Source organism: Danio rerio, chromosome 19 (genome assembly GCF_052040795.2).
Source record: "Danio rerio strain M-AB ecotype USA chromosome 19, GRCz13ab, whole genome shotgun sequence".
NCBI lineage: Eukaryota > Metazoa > Chordata > Actinopteri > Cypriniformes > Danionidae > Danio > Danio rerio.
This window is the reverse complement of record NC_141039.2, coordinates 31,185,521-31,206,067: the sequence shown is the minus strand read 5'-3', so window position 1 is coordinate 31,206,067 and position 20,547 is coordinate 31,185,521. Positions and strand designations below refer to the sequence as shown.

Sequence of the window (20,547 nt, the reverse complement as noted above, 5' to 3'; positions counted from 1 at the left end):
GGCATATTCATGTATATTAAAAAAAAATCTAACAATTTTGTAAGAGGAACTCCTTTCTTTTGCCACTCATTTACATCTGTAGCTGACCGTCAGAATGGCAGAAAGCGTTGTTACTTCACAAACGTCACTTGAATCATTTGAATGGTTCTGTATTGTAATGTCTAAAGTGATGACAAAACAGGTTATTTTTGCTCACTTTTTAAGATTACAAGGCTGTACAGCATGACATGCCATCAATCTAGAGAGATTTCCCAGTATGTCTCTGTTGCATTGGGATTTTACAATAATTAACTCTGAATAAGCCAGAGCAAAAGCAAACACTACCAGTTTCTGTGGTATAAATACAGCTCTTGAAAATACAAAAGAGAGAGATCAACTTAAAATGTCACTTACTTGATTTATAATGATTTGTTCAGCTTATGCTGAGAAAATGCTGTTTTTCTCCATTAAGGACTTATTATATGGTCTCTGTCGTCATCTTGTGGCGGAACGTCAACCGTCACGTTCTTTGCTCTGGTCAAACAGGCTGATGGCAGCCGATGCACTGAATCTGATACTCCAAAATTATAAATATTTAAAAATAGGCACAATTCTTATAAATAAACTGCATAGCTGCAATCTAAACAACTACATTCTTGACTAAAAAAATCCTCAAAAGTACATTATGTTGTCTAAGAGCAGCGATATTTGTCAAATTGTAGTGTCCTCTGCTTGTGGCTGTTTGTGGGTGGAGTAATACACAAGATTAAAGGGTGAAGAGGCTGTATGAGTGCTGTTATTTGCAGAGTATCGCATGGCTATCAGCCAATCATATTCAAGAACCAAACAGAACTGTTGTATGCATTACAATATGCTAACATAATGTTAAAAGGTGCTAGCACCAAACATGAAAGTGCCGAAACGTCTGATTTAAAAGATGCTGAAAAAAGCTAATTTATGTTTTAACTTTGCTTGAAACATTGATACTAATTCATGCTATAGCAACACTCTAAATCACAAGCTTGTCACTTGTTTAAATCAAAATAACACAATACATTGACAGTTTAAATGAGAAGAGATGAGATAAATAAAGCTGAGATGTGACAAATTAATAAAACTTTTTAAGATAAAAAAACTGATATGCAAGTGTTTTTATATGCAATCAGTTTGAGAGTACACTCAAAAATTACATTTGTTGTTTGTTCAAACTACTTATTTACAACAAAATACTTGTGTTTTTTTTTTTTGTTTAATACACTTAAATTAGTAAAAACTAATAAGTTAACCTAATTTCTTCATGTTGTCCCATCACAAATTGCATGGAACCCAGTATTTTTTTTAGTATAGATGAGATAACATAAGACGATATGACACAAATCAAATGGACATACAGTAACAGTCAGTGAGATAAAAATAATGATGCAAAGTAAGATGACTAGAAGAAATGAAACAAGAAGCCAGATGACAAATCCAAAAGAGTACAGAAGACATCATGAGAAATAGAACTGAGAAAAGATAAACTGATGAGGGGAATTGAGAAAAGACAAAGTGAGACATGAACATATGTGGGATAGGAGACGCAACCAGATGAAACTGCAGGGAAAAGAGAATAAAAGATGTGTTCTGAAAGGGAGAGGAGAGGTAGCGGAGTGTTGTTTTGGAGTAAGCGTGCTGTTCTCCAGGAAGCGCTGAGTATTGGTATGCCTCTCTCTTTCCCTCTGGCTCTTACAGCTGTTTCCTCCCATCAGCCCCTGCAGGAGGCCACAACACCACACAGATCTGTATTACACGGCCCCCAGCCCTGCCTGCCACAATACAGCTCATTTTCATCCCAGCGTGTGTCGTTTTCGCAGACAAACTTGCGCGCACATACAATCCACATTATTCAGAAAGGAAAACGCTGTCATTCCTCTAAAGTGAGGTAAGCTGTAAAAGCGGGACCCAGCCAAAAGGTAAACATTGCAGTCTTGGATCAATATGAAGAGAGGTTTACCATGAACCTTGGCTGGAATGCAACCCAAGAGTCCTGGAGTTGAAGCCTTTTTAAACGGGTTAGAAATGCTGAAATCTATTATACATAGAATGTGGACTTTTGATTGTTCTGCTATTTTTCAGTGGTTTATTGCAAATGTTACCATGCAGTTGCCCTTTTAACACTCCCTCCCAAACTAAGAATTAAACTTATAAACCCTGGATCTTTTGTGGAACCGAAATGAAGTGATTTAAAGCTGCACTTCTTTAGCAACAGCATAGCTGTTCAATGCATATTTTAAATAAGGGCTATACACAACCTGACAAAAGTCTTGTCGCCTATCTAAGTTTTAGGAACACCAGATAATAACTTGAATTGTAGTTGATCAGTTGTTATCAGAAGTGGCTAATATGAAAGGCAAAGGCCTCTAGATTACCCTTATTTTACCAAAATAAAATATGATCATGCCTTGATTTTTAATTAATTAGGACAGTAAGGTCTGAGTTTGCTTAGACAAGTCTTGTCACTTAACATAAATAATGTACAGTACTCACATGAGCTTGGAGGACTGCATCCATACATCTCTGCAATGATTCAAATAACTTATTAACAAAGTCATCTGGAATGGCAAAGAAAGCAATCTTGCAGTTCATCATTCTTTGGTTTCATCTTCAATGCCTTCTTCTTTATTTTAGCTCAGACATGTTCGAGCACTATCTTGCTGAAGAATTTGCCCTCCCCGGTGGTTATAATGTAATGGGCAGCACAAATGTCTTGATTCCTCAGGCTGTTGATGTTGCCATCTACACTGCAGATCTCTCGCATGCCACCATACTGAATGTAACCGAAAACCATGATTTTTCCATCAACAACTGGACTGATTTCTGTGAGAATCTTGGGTCCATGCGTGTTCTAAATTTGTGATGATTGGGATTTAGTTCAACAGATGATTCATCAAAAAAATCTACCTTCTGCCACATTTTCAAATGATCAATTAGAGGTCAAGTTATTATTTGTTGCTCGCATAACTGTGATCAACGACAAGTCTTGTCAGGTAGTGTTCATCAAGTCAGATGTTATTGAAGAAAAAAATGCAAAGAGGCTGTATTTTGCGGCATCTTGTATCTTGGTTTTTTATGACTGGCTGGATGTACATTATCAAACTTATTATGTTGCTGCATCTTATATACTGTAAGTAAATAACTGGTTGGAAACATACTAGTGTTTAAATAATTGGGGCAAGAGAAAGTGATTTGAGATGAAACTTATTTATTTATCCATTTTCCTTTGGCTTTGTCCCTTATTTATCAGGGGTCGCCACAGCAAAATGTACCACAAACTATTCAAGCGTATGTTTCATGCAGCAGATGCTTTTTCAGCTGCAACCCAGTAAACCAGTAAACAGAGGTCTGCATTCTGAATAAAATGCGATTGGTAGTGATTGGTAACTGGTGTAATTTGAACGGGAGCGGGCGGACTAACAGTATAGAGTTCCTGAGTCCCGATGTTATTTCGGAACAGCATATCTGTTATCTGACCCTTTGCACGATTTTACCTTTTAGCAGTCACAGGACTGGAACCTCAGGATTATGGCGGCACTCATGCCTCATGTCAAAGGGGCAGACAAAACTGACATTTGGGCTACAATCCTTGCACACCTTAGTTTTATCTGTAATCTCTCTTTTTTGGGAGCAGGGCTAAAAAAATTGGCCCGCACAGACCGAATATTGGGGCGACATGGTGTCGCAGTAGGTAGTACTATCGACTCATAGCAAGAAGGTCACTGGTTCAAGCCTCGGCTGGGTCAGTTGGGTTTCCCCCACAAATCCAAGACATGTGGTACAGGTGAATTGGGTAAGCTACAGTAAATTTTCCGTAATGTACGAGTGTGAATGGATGTTTCCCAGTAATGGGTTGCTGCTGAAAGAGCATCCGTTGCGTAAAATCGTGCTGGATAAGTTGGCGGTTCATTCCACTGTGGTGACCCTAGATTAATAAAGGGACTAAGCCGAAAAGAAAATTAATGAATGACTACTGGGAAACACCCATACATTCTCACATTCACACACGCACTCATACATACAAGCAATTTAGTTTATCCAATTCACCTATACGCATGTCTTTGGACTGTGTGGGATATCGGAGCACCCGAGGACTCGAACCAAGACCTTCTTGCTGTGAGGCAACAGTGCTAACCATTGAAACTGTTTCAAAATATTAAATATATCTTATAATCACAGAAAACAGTATTTCATATACAACTGCACATAAACAACTGTGTCATTCAAATTGAAATGTTTATTTTACCAGCATGAACGAGATTAAATCAATTCAAAGAAAGTGAGTTTAAAGGAGCCATAGAATGAATAATTCTATATACTGTCTGTAAGCATTGTTGAATAATACTAGTTCAGTAAATGGAAATGTCATAGTGAAAGCCTTAAATATCATAGTTTTATCATCCTTATGTAAATCTCATTTGAGCAAAAGACTACTGAAAAACGGGAATATAAATGAACTGAATTGCAGACTTTCACCCTCTGACTGTTGTTTATTATTTTCTGATTTGTCAATTCCTTCTCATATGACCATTATGCAACCGCTAGAGAGCAGGTGTGGATGCTGGCAAAAGTTTTAGGCTTTATAGTGTGGGTGGAGATCATTTTTTTGGAACTCAGTAAAATTGGCAATATAGACGAGGAGCCTTTGCATTTGTAAAATGCTGTTTTAAAATGAAAAGACTAGTTTAAATGCAGTTATAGTTTTGGGAGAGGGCTTTTGACTGAAGAACTATGTTGTGTTTTCTTAGCATACATTTAAAATAAAAATGGTCATAGTTTTTGTCTGACTTTCCTCTTTGGAACTCAAAATCTAGAACGTTTAAATCAGGGGTGCCGATGAAGGGCCAAAATCCAAACTTGATTGAGGGTGGTGGGCCGAAGGTAAATAAACCAAATTATTACATTAAAGTTGCTATTGTAATTTCCTAATTTATTAATACTTAGAAAAATAAATAAATTGAAAAAAAAAATTTAATTATTTAATTATTTAGATATTTTTTACATTTAATAATGAACTTCTTACAATAAAAACATATAATCCCATTTATAACCCAATGGTGTTCAATGCTGAATACATTGAATACACTTGATTTGCTTGTTGAGGATCCTTACATTGGTCACACTTTTAATGGTCTGTTTGTTGAATTTAAGTTACATTGCAACTAAATGCCAACTAATTCTCATTAGTTACAAGTAGACTGTTAGGTTGGGGTTAGGGTTAGTGTAAATTGACGTGCTTACAAAGTTTCTTATAGTCAGTTAAATGTCTGTTGAAGGAGCAGTATCAAAAGTTTAAGCAGTCAGTCTACTAATACTCAAATGGACCATTAAAACAAAGTGTTACCAATAATTTAATCGTATTAATAATTATAGATTTTTTTTTTACATTTATAATGAACTTATTACAACAAAAACAAACAATCCCATTTATAACCCAATGGTGTCCAATGCTAAATCAATGAATACACTTGATTTGCTAGTTGAGGATTCTTAAATTTTTTTTAATTATTTAATGGAAATGTTTAATTTAATTTCCTTTATTAGGTCTCAACAATTAAACAAACAAACAAACAAACAAAAGATTATGTTAAAATTAGAAATGACGACCTCTGTTGAAGGCATTGGCCCCAAATTCTTCTAATATGGGATGGTGGGGCAAATTTGCAGCCCTAGTGTTGGCATCTAGATAAATAAATGCATGTCTTTACACTGAAAGTTAATTTTGAACCACATTGACTTTCATTATATGAGCAAAAAGTTAAAACATTCTTTAAGAATTCGTTTGTGTTCCTCAAAAGATGACGTGAGGGTCAACACTAAACTAGTGAGGTAAAATCTGATATTGTGTTATGGCGTTTCACCTGAAATCTGAAACACTTCACAAGCCCTTTTTTTCCAGGAGACAAGGCTGCAGCAAGTTCAGCACGTGTGTTCAAAACAAAAGCTGTCGGCTTCAAAACCCAAGTAGCAGACTTATTCATGCGAACAATAAGACAGTTATCCCTGCTCTCCTTCTTCCTTTTCAGAAAACCACTGATCTCCTGTGAGCCTTCTAGGCTTTCCAACACAGCTTTAATTACTGTCTGCTTCTGGGGTTCAGACCGTCCACATGCTTGTAAGGGAGGAAGGATGTTTGATCAGTCTAGTGAGGTTGTCTTGACTTGCGTGACTTTTTTGTGCTGCCTGAGTTTTGATCCTTCTTCTGCATCGTGCTTTTTACTTCCTGTAACCCTTTGCTGCAAATGTACGACAAAACAGAACCTCCCCTGATCTGTCAAGGCATGTTTTTTTATGTCGCTACTCTTAGGACCTAGTGATTACCCTCTCTATTCTCCAACTTGCTCTTCCAAAATGCTCTCCTTGCCGCTGTTTCAGGCTGTTGTCTTCTATGGCTTGGTGGGTTGAATCACTCTATGCGTTTCTGTAATAACTTTGGTGTTGGCTTACTGTAAGTGCCCTGAGGGAGGCTTCTCTCTGCTTTGAGGTCATGCCCATTGAGATATGAGATGACTCTAAGATTAGCCCTGCTGATTTCCTCGTGTGAGATGCGTGGCTAATTGTCACCACAGTGACTTGGACTTGACTCACAGGGAGTTTCAGAGAGTGACTGCTCCTCATCAAAGCGTCATTGTTTGAATGTGAGATAGAAATAGAGGATGACACGCACTCAGTATATGACACAGATGACAATCAAATCCAGATACCATGATCCCACTCAAACCGTCTAGTTTAAGTGGTGAAAGCTACATTAAACTGTATTGTATTCGCAAACTGCTTATGTAAAGTATTTAAACTGTTCGTAGGCTAAACACACATGACAAAGATTGTTTTTTTTTCTTCCTGTTTTGTTGATTCTAACATTGTTGTGGCCATACTCATATTGTTTTAAGAAATGTCTGTGTTAGGAATAGGCGATATGGACTTAAAATGATATCACAATATTAAATAATTCATAAAAAGTCACAAAAAGTATTTTTTTCTTTAAAGAGAAAAATAAGTTCAATTATTTAATTAAATTTATTTTAACATTTTTATTTTTAATTTTTACAAAAAGGTCTTTAACCCTTTTATTCATACTGGATACTTAAGGGGAACCCTTGCAAATAAACTCTACATATACTTTACTGAGTATTCATATACTTTTTAGCTATTACTGCAAGAAAGCAACAAGTATAAAGGTGATATAAATAGATAAATGCATCAAAAGTAAAGAGAATAAGCAAACATTTGTGGGTGGCAATATATTCATTAATTGGAAACATGTGCCCAGGACTACATTTTTGAGAATCGACAAATAAGTACCCTGGACTAGGTTGTCTTGCAGTTTTTGTTTTTACAAATCTACTAGAGCATAGGTCTTAAACTCAATTCCTGGAGGGCTGTAGCCCTGCACAGTTTTGCTCCAACCCTGATCAAACAAGACCTATGTACTAGAGGGTGCTTTGCACTATTTTGACTATCTCAAACACTGGGGTATGTTTTGTCATGTGACGTTCCTCAGAAATCCACCAAAGGCCACTGTATACGTTTCTGTGAATATTAACATCCTTCTCGTGTGTGTCTATAATCGAAACTGGTCAGCTTATCGTCATGCACAATATATCAGCTTGATACTGACTGACCAGTCAGTCTAGCAACGGTACCATCCTGTAGCATTCGTTTTACACATACAATGCAGCCATATGTACCAACCATATGTACAGTTCACATATTTCTCGGTTTTTAAGAATGTACACCAGGGCACATTTTCCTGAGCCTGTGTTGATTATTATTTTGTTGTCTGCTTCTAGCCATTCTGGGTATTTTTTATGCATAAAATATGTAATGTAACACAATGCTAATTGACCTAGCCTTTATCACTGTATTGAATGATATAAAATTGCATAATTTATTCTGAATTCTGAGTTTAATCCTGTCTAGGTCACACAATTTTTATTTCGAAAGTTATTTTAATTGATGTTACAAAATTCATTGAAAGTAGAGTGAAAGTATACCTGTAAATGTCTTTTGGTAAACTGAGAATTTTTTTTTTTTTAAGTAAATGGCAAATGAATTGCTCATTCCTATAGTCTGCATAACCCAGGAAAACTGGGTTAAAATGTGTAATAAATATGCCTAACCTATATGTGGAGCTGTAAACTAATACAGACAGAGCTGCAGGATACAGTAAAATCACAGAAGAATGCAGTGAGCATGGGTTGTTGCTAGAAAAAAAAAGCTACAGCTGGAAGATAACATAAGTATAAAATGTTAAATTATTCATTAAATAAGCCATTACATTGTGTTTTATTATTGTGTCTAAATCAATATAGGCATGCCTACCTATCCACTAGACTTTACACTTAAAATTATATAAAATAAAATAGCACAAGCAGTGATTTTTATCATTTGACAAATTGCTGCATAAAGTAAAGTTGGGAATTCAAATTAAAGAGGCCAACACTGACACAATGGGCTTTAAATAACATGTATGTGTACAAGATTTATTTTTTATTATGTATTCATTTTTAAATCAGTTCTATGAGCCGTGTTTTCTTTAGATAAAACATAAATGACCATTATGCACTTCATTTAGGTGTTTTCCTTCTGTCAATACAGCTTTATGAGATTTGATTTGTAGGTTTAAAAAACAAAGCCCTTGTTCACTTTATCTGTGTTACCTTCATATTATTAGGCCCTTTGCTTCTTTAATAATTAATTTTTGCTATGTTAAAAAAGACAATTTTGCAGTTGATTATTATTATTTTTTTGACATACATCCATAACTCTAGGTGTCAGTACAACCTCATGAAGACTTCTATGCACTTCTAGCATATCAGTGGAAACTGAATTTTAATGTGGAAGACTTTCAATTCATATTAAATGCCGGGGTAAAAAATATGTATCACCTTGAGTCTAATAATTGTAATTTGAGTAAAATAATTTGTTCTTGGATTTTAAAAAAATTATGTCAGTGTTGTAATAATTTGTTCCTTATTGTAGTTAAGCCAATAACAAATTTGTTCATTATGGCTGTGATTTACTAAAACAAGAGAAAAAAAAAATTATATCTTGTGTTATTAAATTCTGAATTCTTGGCTACAATTCGTCTAAAAGAATAAATTGTGCTTACAATTGACCCAAATGAGAGATCTCCAGTCTCCACACTACTAGATGTGAGTATAAGGCCCAATCCCAATTCTACCCCTTAGTCCTTCCTCTTCCCCTACCCCTCATTTTGCGCGTTTCCGTGAAGGAGTAGGGGTGTCCCAATTCTCTTTAACTAGAAGGCGTAGGGCTATGGGAAAGGGGTGAATAGCCCTTCGAATTAAGATTTTTCAGGACCACAATCGAAACCAGGGGGTAAGAAAATTTCCCATATTACACCAGCAACAACACCAGAATGGCAGCATCTGGAAGTAAGGAGATCCACAAATTAGTATTACCATTTTATTTTTTTACCATCATGCTTTAAAAAAGATGCTTAAAAACCGAAAAATTTTGCTATCTATAATCCATAATAATAACTATTGTATAGCAGTCCCACAACATTGTGATGCTCGATGACACTCGAATACCCTGTCAGTAATGTCTAGAGGCTGGGAATGGGCTTTTTACAGAATCTTCTATATTGTTAAAGAGCTCATATTATGGGTTTTTGAAAATTCCCCTCCATGTAGTGTGTAACACAGCTCTAAGTGAAGTGAAGTATCCAGCTAAGGCTTAAATCTGTAAGAGTACAGTGTTTAAAACGGTTGATTCATCTATAAAAGAGTCGACTCGTAGTGCTTCAAACGAGTCGCCTTGATACCGAGTCATTAGGTGTTTCGCCATGACGTACGAACGAAATCAAGTTATTCACGTGCACGCGCAAACCCGGGAGATTTCAAACCTGAGGCCCCGCCCTCTGACGCAGAACCCAGACACACACACACACAAACCCACAAACACACAAACATGCCGGTCGATTGAAGTCACACTGCAGATGGATATTATATCGAGTCTCTACCCAAAGATGAAACCTCAGCATTATAACCAAGCAGTTGGAAACTACTGGAAACTTCTGCAAACTACATGCTACAAAGAATACTTGGGAACAAATGAATCACTGGACGATTCATACAGGGATAATTAGGTAAAAATAAATGCAGATTATAAGACCATGAAAGTGTTTTTTGACCTTGCATGCATATTAGACTGTTGTTGGAGACCCTTACAACCAAGATATGACCCTATTTCATGTATAATATGAGCTCTTTAATGTTGTTTTTGTGTGTTTACATAGATGAATATGGCCAAGCTGTAAATACACAGTACAGTTATGATCTTACTGCTACATTATGTGGTTATAATAACATAATAAATGCCCTCAGGGATTTCCTGAAGATAAATACCTAAAAAGCACAACTGGAATAACTACAGCAGTCGCAATCGTCTGATATCATATGAAGCAAGGGATCGCGATGTGATGACGTGTGCAGGTGCTGTAGTGGTGTCCCAATTCTTAGGGGTACATTTTTAAAGCCTTAAAATTTAGGGGTAATTAAAAAAGGTAGGGGTACAAAAATAAAAATTTGGATTGGGCCTAAGTTAATGTTGATTAAATTAAGGGTAACACTTTATTTTGATTGTCAATTTTTTTATTAGTATTAGTAGACTGCCTGCTTAATATCTGTTGATACTGCTCATTCAACAGACCTTTAACTGTCTAAACCAAACTTTGCAAGTACATGTCAACTTACAATAACCCTAACCTCAACCATAACCCTAACCTAACAGTCTACCTATAATTTAATGAGAATTAGTTGCCATGTAGATACAATGTAACTTAAATTCAACAAACAGACCATTAAATTAAAGTGTCACCAAATGAAGAAAAACTATTCTGTAATTTACATACCAATTAATTATTATAAAGATGAGAAAATAAATTAAGAGAATTTACTAAATATTTCTGTAAAGGTTTAATGACTATAAGGCTCAAATGATTCGGTGAACTGTTTCGTAAATTGGTTTACTAAATGGTCTGTGCTTATTCACTCTGAACCAATAGAGATATTTCCAATGTTTTCTATATCTGAAACATCTAGGGCTCTATTTTATTGATATAAGCGCAAAAATCTAAAGCGTATGAAACAAAACAGCATGTCTGAATCCACTTTTGCTATTGTAATGATGAAAAAATACGTTCTGTGCCTTGACGTATGGTCTAACAGTGTTGTGCTTATTCTCTTAATGAGTTATGGGTGTGTTTTGAGCATAATGTACATTAAACCAATCAGAGTCTAATCTCCTATTCCCTTTTAAGAACCAGTTGTGTTGCACCATGGCGCATTTACTATTTGTGTGGCAGACTTTGTAAGTGAAAAAACTGAATGCTTCACTAGCAAGAAAGCAGTTAAACAGATCATCTGCAGCGTGAGGATAAAGAATGAGCCTCCTCCATTCGACCTCTTTACTTTCTCTTTACTTTTTACATGACTCCTTTACTTTCTTGGATAAAGAAACAGTGAATACATTGAAAGATGCATTCATTAGCCTACACATTTAATTTTGTTTGTGAAGTGCAAAGATTTGTTTAAAAATTATTTCTAAATTCAGTTCTAATTTCCAGCAAATAATCTGCACAGAACTTTAGACCAGCTTTTACTTGGTCAACTGCACGGTCTATTTCAGTTTCTCAGAATAGCAATGTGCCAACAATGTGTTTGTCATGTGTAGGAATGAGTACTAGGATAGGATAGGATAGGATCCAATTGCAAGTAAAACACTTTATTGACAATATAACAAGGAGGATAAATCCAACCAGAAATAAACAAAACAAAGGTACGCGAAGTGGTGACACGTATATGGGAACGGGAGTCAGACCATTGAACAGAATAGCGGATCGGGGGTCCAGAGTAATATTCGTGCCAGTCCGGCCAACAGACTAGGCATGGGCCGGTATAAGATTCTGATGGTATGATAACTTAGAATATAAATATCACGGTTTCACGGTATCACAGTATTGAGATTACTGACCTAAAATATATTATTTTCAAATGTCTGCATAAAAAACAAAACCTTTTTCCCCTTTTTATACGATATATTTTAATTTGAGAAACATTTTAAATGTTTTGGAACAGTAAACATGTCAGGCTAAATAATTCAAATAAATTTTTTTACTTCTGCTGTTTTCTTTGTTTTAAAAAAACTAATTTTTTTTTACAATTTAAAATGGCAACTTTGGAGATCTTTACTACTAGAGATACTATTATCCTAAAAAAAAAAAAATGTAAAGAAAAAATTCTTACTCATACCTTAGGAACGGTATAGCAGAAAATTTTGAGGGTTTTAAAACCTTGACTTTTCTAAACCACGGTATACCTTGAACACGGTTATCATTCCATGCCTACAACAGACTGCATGAACAACCAACAACAAACTGACAAGAGACAAGAGGAGCTCAGTCTAGATAGTCAGATAGCTGACAGATATTTATCCTCCTTGTTATATTGTTATATTGTCCAGATAGCTGAGATAATGAACCGCAGCCAACAGGCTAATCAGGACAGCACAACCTCTACCATTGCACGTGACATAACTGATGTAACAGATACATGTGGAACACCAAAACAAAACAAAACCATGTGACCAAACAGACACTCAGGAGTGTGCACAAACCTACAACCATGACAGCGCCTTAACACTATATAGACTGGCACACCTATAGCGCAAATGGATTTGGTATTTTAACAATGTGGTGCAAAACATAAAAATTTATGTTGTGCTGGTCTGAAAATAGCAACATATTGCGGCATAGCATCTTACTGCGCCGGGTATATGATGGAGCCCCTAACATTAAAAAAAAAATGCCCTTTTGATTATTTACTCAACCTTGTTACTAAAACAATATCATTAAAACCACTAAGCTGCTGTCATGCTAATGTTAAAAATGGTAGCATTTCCAATTTGGGTTTTTTTAGTCAAGATCCGTTTCCCTCTTTATTTTATTCTCCTCTCATATGTATTTTCTGTCTTCCTTTATATTTATACCCCAGCTTCATGATTTCTCAGACTCTGACTAATATTAATCATTTTAATTGTCACTTCGGCTTCCTTCACACAAATAGTAGATGCTGAAGACGAGCCATTTTCTGCATCTAACAACCCCATTATATTCTGGGATGAAGGATAGCTGTAGGCAAAGAATATCTTGGAAGCATAACTCACTCTGTCTGCGCAGACAGACAGCGGCTGGTGCCAGACTCCCAGCCTCTCGCTCTTTACGTCCGTTACCCCCAGAGAAAGAAGTAAGGTCCCATTGATAACTCCAGTGAGACCTGTACCAGTAGCTATTAATTTATATTAGCTCAAATATAGCCCCGCTGATTTTCTATCCTAGTCCTCTCCCTGCATCTGTGCCTCTTGGATTAATGACTGTTTTCTTTGGCCACAAAACGTATTTCACCGTCTAAATTTGCTGAATTTGACATGACAAACGGCAGAAACGAGAAAGGACGTTCTTGCGTTTGACATTTGAATGGAAAATCTCGGCTTAAGCCAGCAGCTTTATAGCACCGTACACAAGACTGGCTTTAGAACATAAACAGGATACCGGCGCAACCTTAAATGACATTATGTATGAACGTGATGTAACGAGACATGTTATTGCTGCAACACTGTTTATCTGGCCTACTTTCTATTCTACCCACGCTCTGCTACCGTTTATTATCCTCAGGTCTGAAGTTTACAAAAAAGGGTAAATTCCTACAGCGTAAACAGTAGATGTAAGTAAACAGTAAAAATAAACAGTAACCCCAAAAAAAACAACAACAATAAAAAGGTCTGATGTTCTGTGAGAGTTTGTTGTAGCTCAAGGGCACTGGATTGTATTGTCTACTGATTCCTGTGGTTTACTTGATGATCTGTCGTCGTGGCTCTGTCACCTTCCTGTGTTAACCCTTACAAAGGTGGACAAACTGGATTTTTTTTTTACTTGGAGTGGTGAGAGTTTCTAGGTTCAAGTATGTTTTAAGAATAAAAATAAAAGAATCATTTCTACAAAGGGACAATATAATAATAAAAATGTATTGCTGCACAGAGACTCCGACAAAAAGTAGTACATTGATATTGTATTATTATTATTATTATTATTATTATTAGTGTTAATATTATTATTATTATTATAGATATAGAAACATTCATTCATAATAATAATAATAAACAATATGAAAAATCATCCTTAATACTTTCAGTCATAAAACATTCATTCATTCATTTTCCTTCAACTTAGTGCTATATTTATTAGGGCTAACCACAGTGGAATGAGCCACCAACTATTCCAGCATATATTTTACACAGCGGATGCTTTTCCAGCTGCAATCCAGTACTGGGGAACACCTATACACTTTCAAATTCATAGACATACAATATTGCCAATTTAGTTTATTTAGCTTTATTCATCTGTATTGCATGTATTTGTACTGTGGGGGAAACCAGAGCACCCGGAGGACACCCACACAAACATGGGGAGAACATGCAAACTCCACACAGAAATGCCAACTGACCCAGCCGAGACTCGAATCAACAACCTGCTGTGAGTCTTTAAGTCTGTCTAATTGTCTTTTTGTGGACGTCTGTCTCTCTTTAAATTATTTTCTTGTCTGTACCATTTCTATTAGTCTATTTATGTCCTGTTTGTTTCTTCTTTGTTTTTTGTTTTTCTGCCTGTCTGTCTTTTTATCTATCTGGTTGACTGTCTGCCAGTCTGTCTCACTTTCTTTTTGTTTCTTTCTGTCTGTGTATTTCTACCTAATTATGTCTTATTTGACTGTGTGTCAGCCTTTTTTGTCTGTTGGTCTGTCTGTCTGTCTGTGTTTTGTTTATGCCTCTTTGTTTATGCCTATCCACCCTTTGTTACATTAAATATTGTTAATAATATGTATTTATTTTATTTATTAATATAGAGCATTAATCACATTAAATGTTGTATTGTGACAACTCTAAACCTTATAAGAATAACAACCAATAAAATAATAAATAATTTTATTTTTATACATACAGTGCTTTTCATGCAATGCTTCTAGTAAAAACTAATTAGAAAAAAAATGTCTTAAGTATAAAGTACTTAAGAAATTGTAACGTTAATTACTTCTGTTGTGATACTGCCATTCTAAAGCTAATAAAAATAACCGGTAAAAATTTGTACATGTACATTTACATGCAATGCCAGAAAAAACAGTCAGAAAAAATTTTTTTTTTTTACAAAATAGAGAACAACTGTGAAATACTTTGGATAAATAACATAATTTTAATTAACAATATTTTATAATAAAACATTATTACAAAATACTTACTGTTATACAACTTTTCTACAGCTTATTATAAATAGCTAACTATTGTTGTAATAGTACTACTACTACTACCACCACCAGTACTACTACTGTAATAATAATAAGAATAACAACAACAAATATATTATTATCATTATTATTATTTATTTATTTATACTATTTTTGACGGTTTTCACCATTATTGGATAGGACAGTAGAGAGAATTGACAGGAAAGCATGGGGAGCAGAGAGAGGGGAAGGATTGGCATAGGACAACGAGGCAGGAAACTAACTCGGGTCTCCGTGAGCACTGGAGTGCATGTGTCAATGCACTAACTTCTACACGTTAGGCGCCGACATCATTAATAATAATTAAAATATTAATACATCTTATAATATTAAAAATAACCATAAACTATGAAAAAATCATACATGCAGTACCATAATGCATCATAATCTTGTCATGGTAAAACATTCATTCATTCATTCATTCATTCATTCATTCATTCATTCATTCATTCATTCATTTTCTTTCAGCTTAGTCCTTTGTTTATCAGGGGTGGGCTCTGCTGAATTAACTGCCAACTATTCCAGCAAATGTTTTATGCAGCAGATGCCCTTTTTAGCTGCAACCTAGTACTGGGAAAGACCCATACTCTCTCACATTCACACGCACACATACACTATGGCCAATTTTGTTTACCCAATTCACCTATAGTGCATGTCTTTAGACAAGCTGAAACACCCAGAGAAGACCCACACCATCGCTGGGAGAGTAGGCAAACTTCACACAGAAATGCCAACTGGCCTAGCCGGGACTCAAACCAGCGACCTTCTTGCTGTAAGGCGACAGTGCTAACCACTGAGCCACTGTGCTGACTTTTTGAAATAAAATATAGAACAAACATCAAGTGACTTCAAATAAATAACTAATTTAATTAGCAATATTTTTATATATATTAAAAAAAGTATTCATGAAAAATACCTCTCATTTGCAAGACCGCCTCTTGAAAGAGAGTTTGCTCTGCCTTACTTACAATACTGAAAAAATAGAAGTGTATCCCACTACACAATGTCACACCACACTGCTACTTGTTAAAAAAGTAGCTTATTACCGCAAACTTGCTTTCAAAACAACCGAGCTATACTGTCACTCTACTCAAACTACTTTCAGTTAGTTATTCCCCGACACTGCTTGTCCTGTAATAGTGACAGATGTCGACTGTTGTTGCTTCTCTCAGTTGAAGAGTGTGTGTGTGTGTTGTGCACATCTACACACATGCGTGCATTTGTGTGTAAGAGAGAGATTGTTCTCCATGGAATAGCTCTATATGCAGGTATGAATTATTCTACATTGCCTGCCGTGGAGCCGTGTTGATTGACGTAACCCCTTGTGACGTATCCGCAGTAGAGCTGAGCTTTGTTTTGTGATGCTAAAAAGTGTCGGGGCGCGCAGCGAGCACCACGCATGTAAAGAGAATATCAGATTACATGCACTCTGGGCTGATTGGGATGGACAGCGCAGCACGCAGGCTAATACAATAAGACCATTAAATGGGCCTGGTTGGGTTGAGCTACTCTCTAAGTTTGGCGTACGAATCGCAGGCTCTGCGGTTACAAGAGCATCTGGCCTGAAATTAAATGCACTGTATTCTTTAGCTCTGAGAAATCAGATCTTCAGCCGTGTCTCTGTTGACTCAAAGGCCTTATTTTATCTGCTTGCATTGGTTCGGTAAAACAGCAGCCTTGTTGCTTCGCTACTTATTTATTTATTTTGGATGTGTGCCCTGCGCGGGTCACCGTGACCTGATTCCTCCTCCGTCTAAAGTGTGTCAGGTCTGTGATTTGGATCCAGATGTTTGCCCTCAGGCAGATGAGAGGATGGCTATTTATCCTCCAAGACCGTCGCTCAAAACACTGGCAGAAGATCAAAAACTGAGCAAGCCATGTGTCCTGTTTTATCTTCGGTAGAATGCTGTCTTGTTGTTGTTATTATTTATTTATTCATTTATTTATTTTTGTTCATTAATTGTCAACATTTGTGTTAATTATTATTGTTATGTAACTGCCAAACTTGTACTACTACTACTAATAGTAATAATAATAACCCATATTATTAGCATTCATATAATAATAATAATAATAATAATAATAACAATAATAATAATAATAATAATAATAATAATGATAATAATTATTATTATTATTATATTTATAATAATAATAACAACAACAATAATAATAATAATAATAAAAAATAATAATAATAATAATAATAATAATAATAATAATAATAATAATTATTATTATTATATTTATTATAATAATAATAATAATAATAATAATAATAACAATAATAATAATGATCATAAATATAACATTAAATCTTTAAAATCTTTTGGAAATATGTCATCATTCTGACCTACAAATCACTTTTAGCAGGATTGTATGCATAAGATTATATATTATTTCACTGATTTGAACTTCTCAACAAGATTTATATGCAAGAGTTTCTCAAGAGAGTTTCCTCTGCTGCAAACCTGCATGCAATATACACTATGTTCAGCACAATGGTGCAAAAATAGAACATTCACACAAACCTCAAAAAAGAAAAAAAAAAACTTATATCTCATGGCCTGTTTTATCTTTTGGAGAAATGTCGGGGTTGTAAACAAACTACAAACACCTTCTTCCATGTTACCCATGCGGCTTACTATCAGCTCCAGCTGTGTTCATATACGTTACGGTGGCTTATTTTAAAAGGATATCAGTTCCTCATGAAAACACAGACCGTCACCATCTCATCCTGAAGCCTATGTCCATTACCCCCTGCTTCCCCCCCACACACACACACACAAAAAGTCATGAAGGTCTTTAAGTCCCTCTGCACACCGAATGATAAATATCTGTCTGTCTGTCTCTTGTTATTTTTCTTTGTTTTTCTTTCTTCTTTTCTTTCTTTCTTTCTTTCTTTCTTTCTTTCTTTCTTTCTTTCTTTCTTTCTTTCTTTCTTTCTTTCTTTCTTTCTTTATTTATTTATTTATTTATTTCTGTTTTTTGTCATTCATTAGTTAAAGGCAAAATTATCAGCCATTCAGTTTTGCCATTTTGTATTTTAAAAAATATTTCCCTAGTAATTTTTTAACTGAGAATATTTTAATGGCTTTAATACCATTTGTTTTGTCTTTGCCATGATGACAGTACATACTATTATTCTGAAAGATGCTCTAATGCAATTTAAAAGCTTAACAAGGATATTAAGTTAACTAGGCAAGTTAAGTTAATTAGGCAAGCTACTGGATAACAGTGGTTTGTTCTGTAGACTGGGGGATTATACTGACCTAAAAGTAATAATGACCTGACCTAAAATAATAATAATAACAACAATAATAATAATAATAATAATAATAATAATAATAATGATTCCTTAAATTTAGGGCCTACTCACACTATGCTATCTGTACAATGCCCAGGCCCGTTTCCCAGATCGTTTGAGTAGTGTGAGTGCGCTGAATCGGGCTCAGGCACGGTTCACTTGGGCTTTGGCACGGTGCGCTTGTGTGTGAGTCCAAAATGCGCCAAATCCCGAAAATGAAAGCAAGACATGACTTTTCAGGCACTGTTTTATTAATCATTCTTATTGTTCAATGAACGCAAACTGCCATAGTTTAATAAATACGCAAACCCCTCACTGCAGGACAGCTGCGCACCTTCAGCAAACCCCCTAATTCCTCCTGCACGAGGGCTTTATGATTGTTTATGAGCGTCAAAAGTGGCTGATCTGTTCGGCAAAATATCTGACTGCGTTTCACTGCATCCATAAGGACTAAAGCGATACAACTAGAGAAATCTCCACTGTGCTGAGCGAGAGCCCTTACTGAACAGCACAGCATCGATGACGTAAGCGTGCCCAGGCCCGATTGTAATGTGAGTGCGGGTCGTCGGAGGAGACAAGAGGGTGGACAAGCGTGCTTTGGGTCGGTTCGAGGCAACTGTACATAATGTGAGTACCCCCCTATATAGCACTTTTTTGGACACTTAAAGTGCTCAATACAATTCATCACCACAATACAACTTGTTGTACTTGTCTGGAAAATGCTTCTTAAGTATTTGTATTATAGAAACAGTTAAGAAAATATTTTTGCAGCATCCACCTGCTGTCCTGTCTTTTGTTTCTGTCTGTCTTTTTGTCTCTTTGTTTGACTGTCTGTGTCTCTGTCTGTCTGCACTGCAAAAACACTGTCCTTACCGAAAGGTTTGTCTTCTTTCTATTTTAAAAAGAAAATCTTAAATCCAGAAGCTTCTACTAGACAAACAAAAAATATTGTTTTGTTTTTAAAAATAAGTCACTAATACTATAAGTGTGTTTTTCCTTCAAACTAGCTGAATTATTGGCCAGTGGGGTAAGTAAAATAAATGTATTTTCAAACCAAAAACAAGATTAATTAACTCTGTTACTACACTCTTTATAATGTAGACCTGTCCAACTGCACGATAACGCAAATTTCTAATCACCCAATCACATGGCAGCAACTCAATGCATTTAGGCATGTAAACATGGTCAAGACGATCTGCTGCAGCTTAAACTGAGCATCAGAATGAGGAAAAAAGGTGATTTAAGCGACTTTAACAGTAACTCAAATAACGACTCGTTACAATCGAGGAATGCAGAAGATCATCTCTAATGGGCTACAGCAGCAGAAAACCACACCGGGTACCACTCCGGTCAGATAAAAACAGGAAACTGAGGCTACAATTCACACAGTCTCACCAAAATTGGACAATGAAGATTGGAAAAACGTTCAATGGTCTGATGAGTCTCAATATCTGCTACAACATTGAGATGGTAGGGTCAGAATTTGACGTCAACAGCATGAAAGCATGGATCCATCCAGTCTTGTATCAACAGCTCAGGCTGGTTGTGGTGGTGTAATGATGTGGGGGATATTTTCTTGGCACACTTTGGGCCTCTTAGGACCAAATGAGCATTGTGTCAATGTCACAGCCTGCCAGGGTACTGTTGCTGACCATGTCCATTCCTTTATGACCACAGTGTACCCATCTTCTCATCTTCAAGCAGGATAACGCACCATGTCATAAAGCGCAAACTATCTCAGACTGGTTTCTTGAACATGACAATGAGTTCACTGTACTCAAATGGCCTCCACTGTCACCAGAACTCAATCCAATAGAGCACCTTTGGGATGTAGTGGAATGGGAGATTTGCATCATGGATGTGCAG

The 20,547-nt window shown here is 35.8% G+C and overlaps 1 protein-coding gene across 30 annotated transcripts in view; it reads left to right on the top strand.

The window, feature by feature from the left end:
* LOC137488526 (uncharacterized) overlaps positions 1 to 20,547 on the top strand; it is a 250,769-nt gene that overhangs the window by 23,434 nt on the left and 206,788 nt on the right. For 3 of the 30 annotated variants that reach the window (XR_015516860.1, XR_015516879.1, XR_015516878.1), the window contains exon 3: positions 14,473 to 14,569. The exons of 24 other annotated variants lie outside the window; for them this stretch is intronic. The gene's annotated coding sequence lies outside the window, so the exon portion shown is untranslated. Of the gene's footprint in view, positions 1 to 6,038; positions 7,909 to 14,472; positions 14,570 to 19,129; positions 19,309 to 20,547 lie in introns of those variants that run through there. 3 more of the 30 variants (XR_015516894.1, XR_015516892.1, XR_015516881.1) reach the window with 2 other exon arrangements.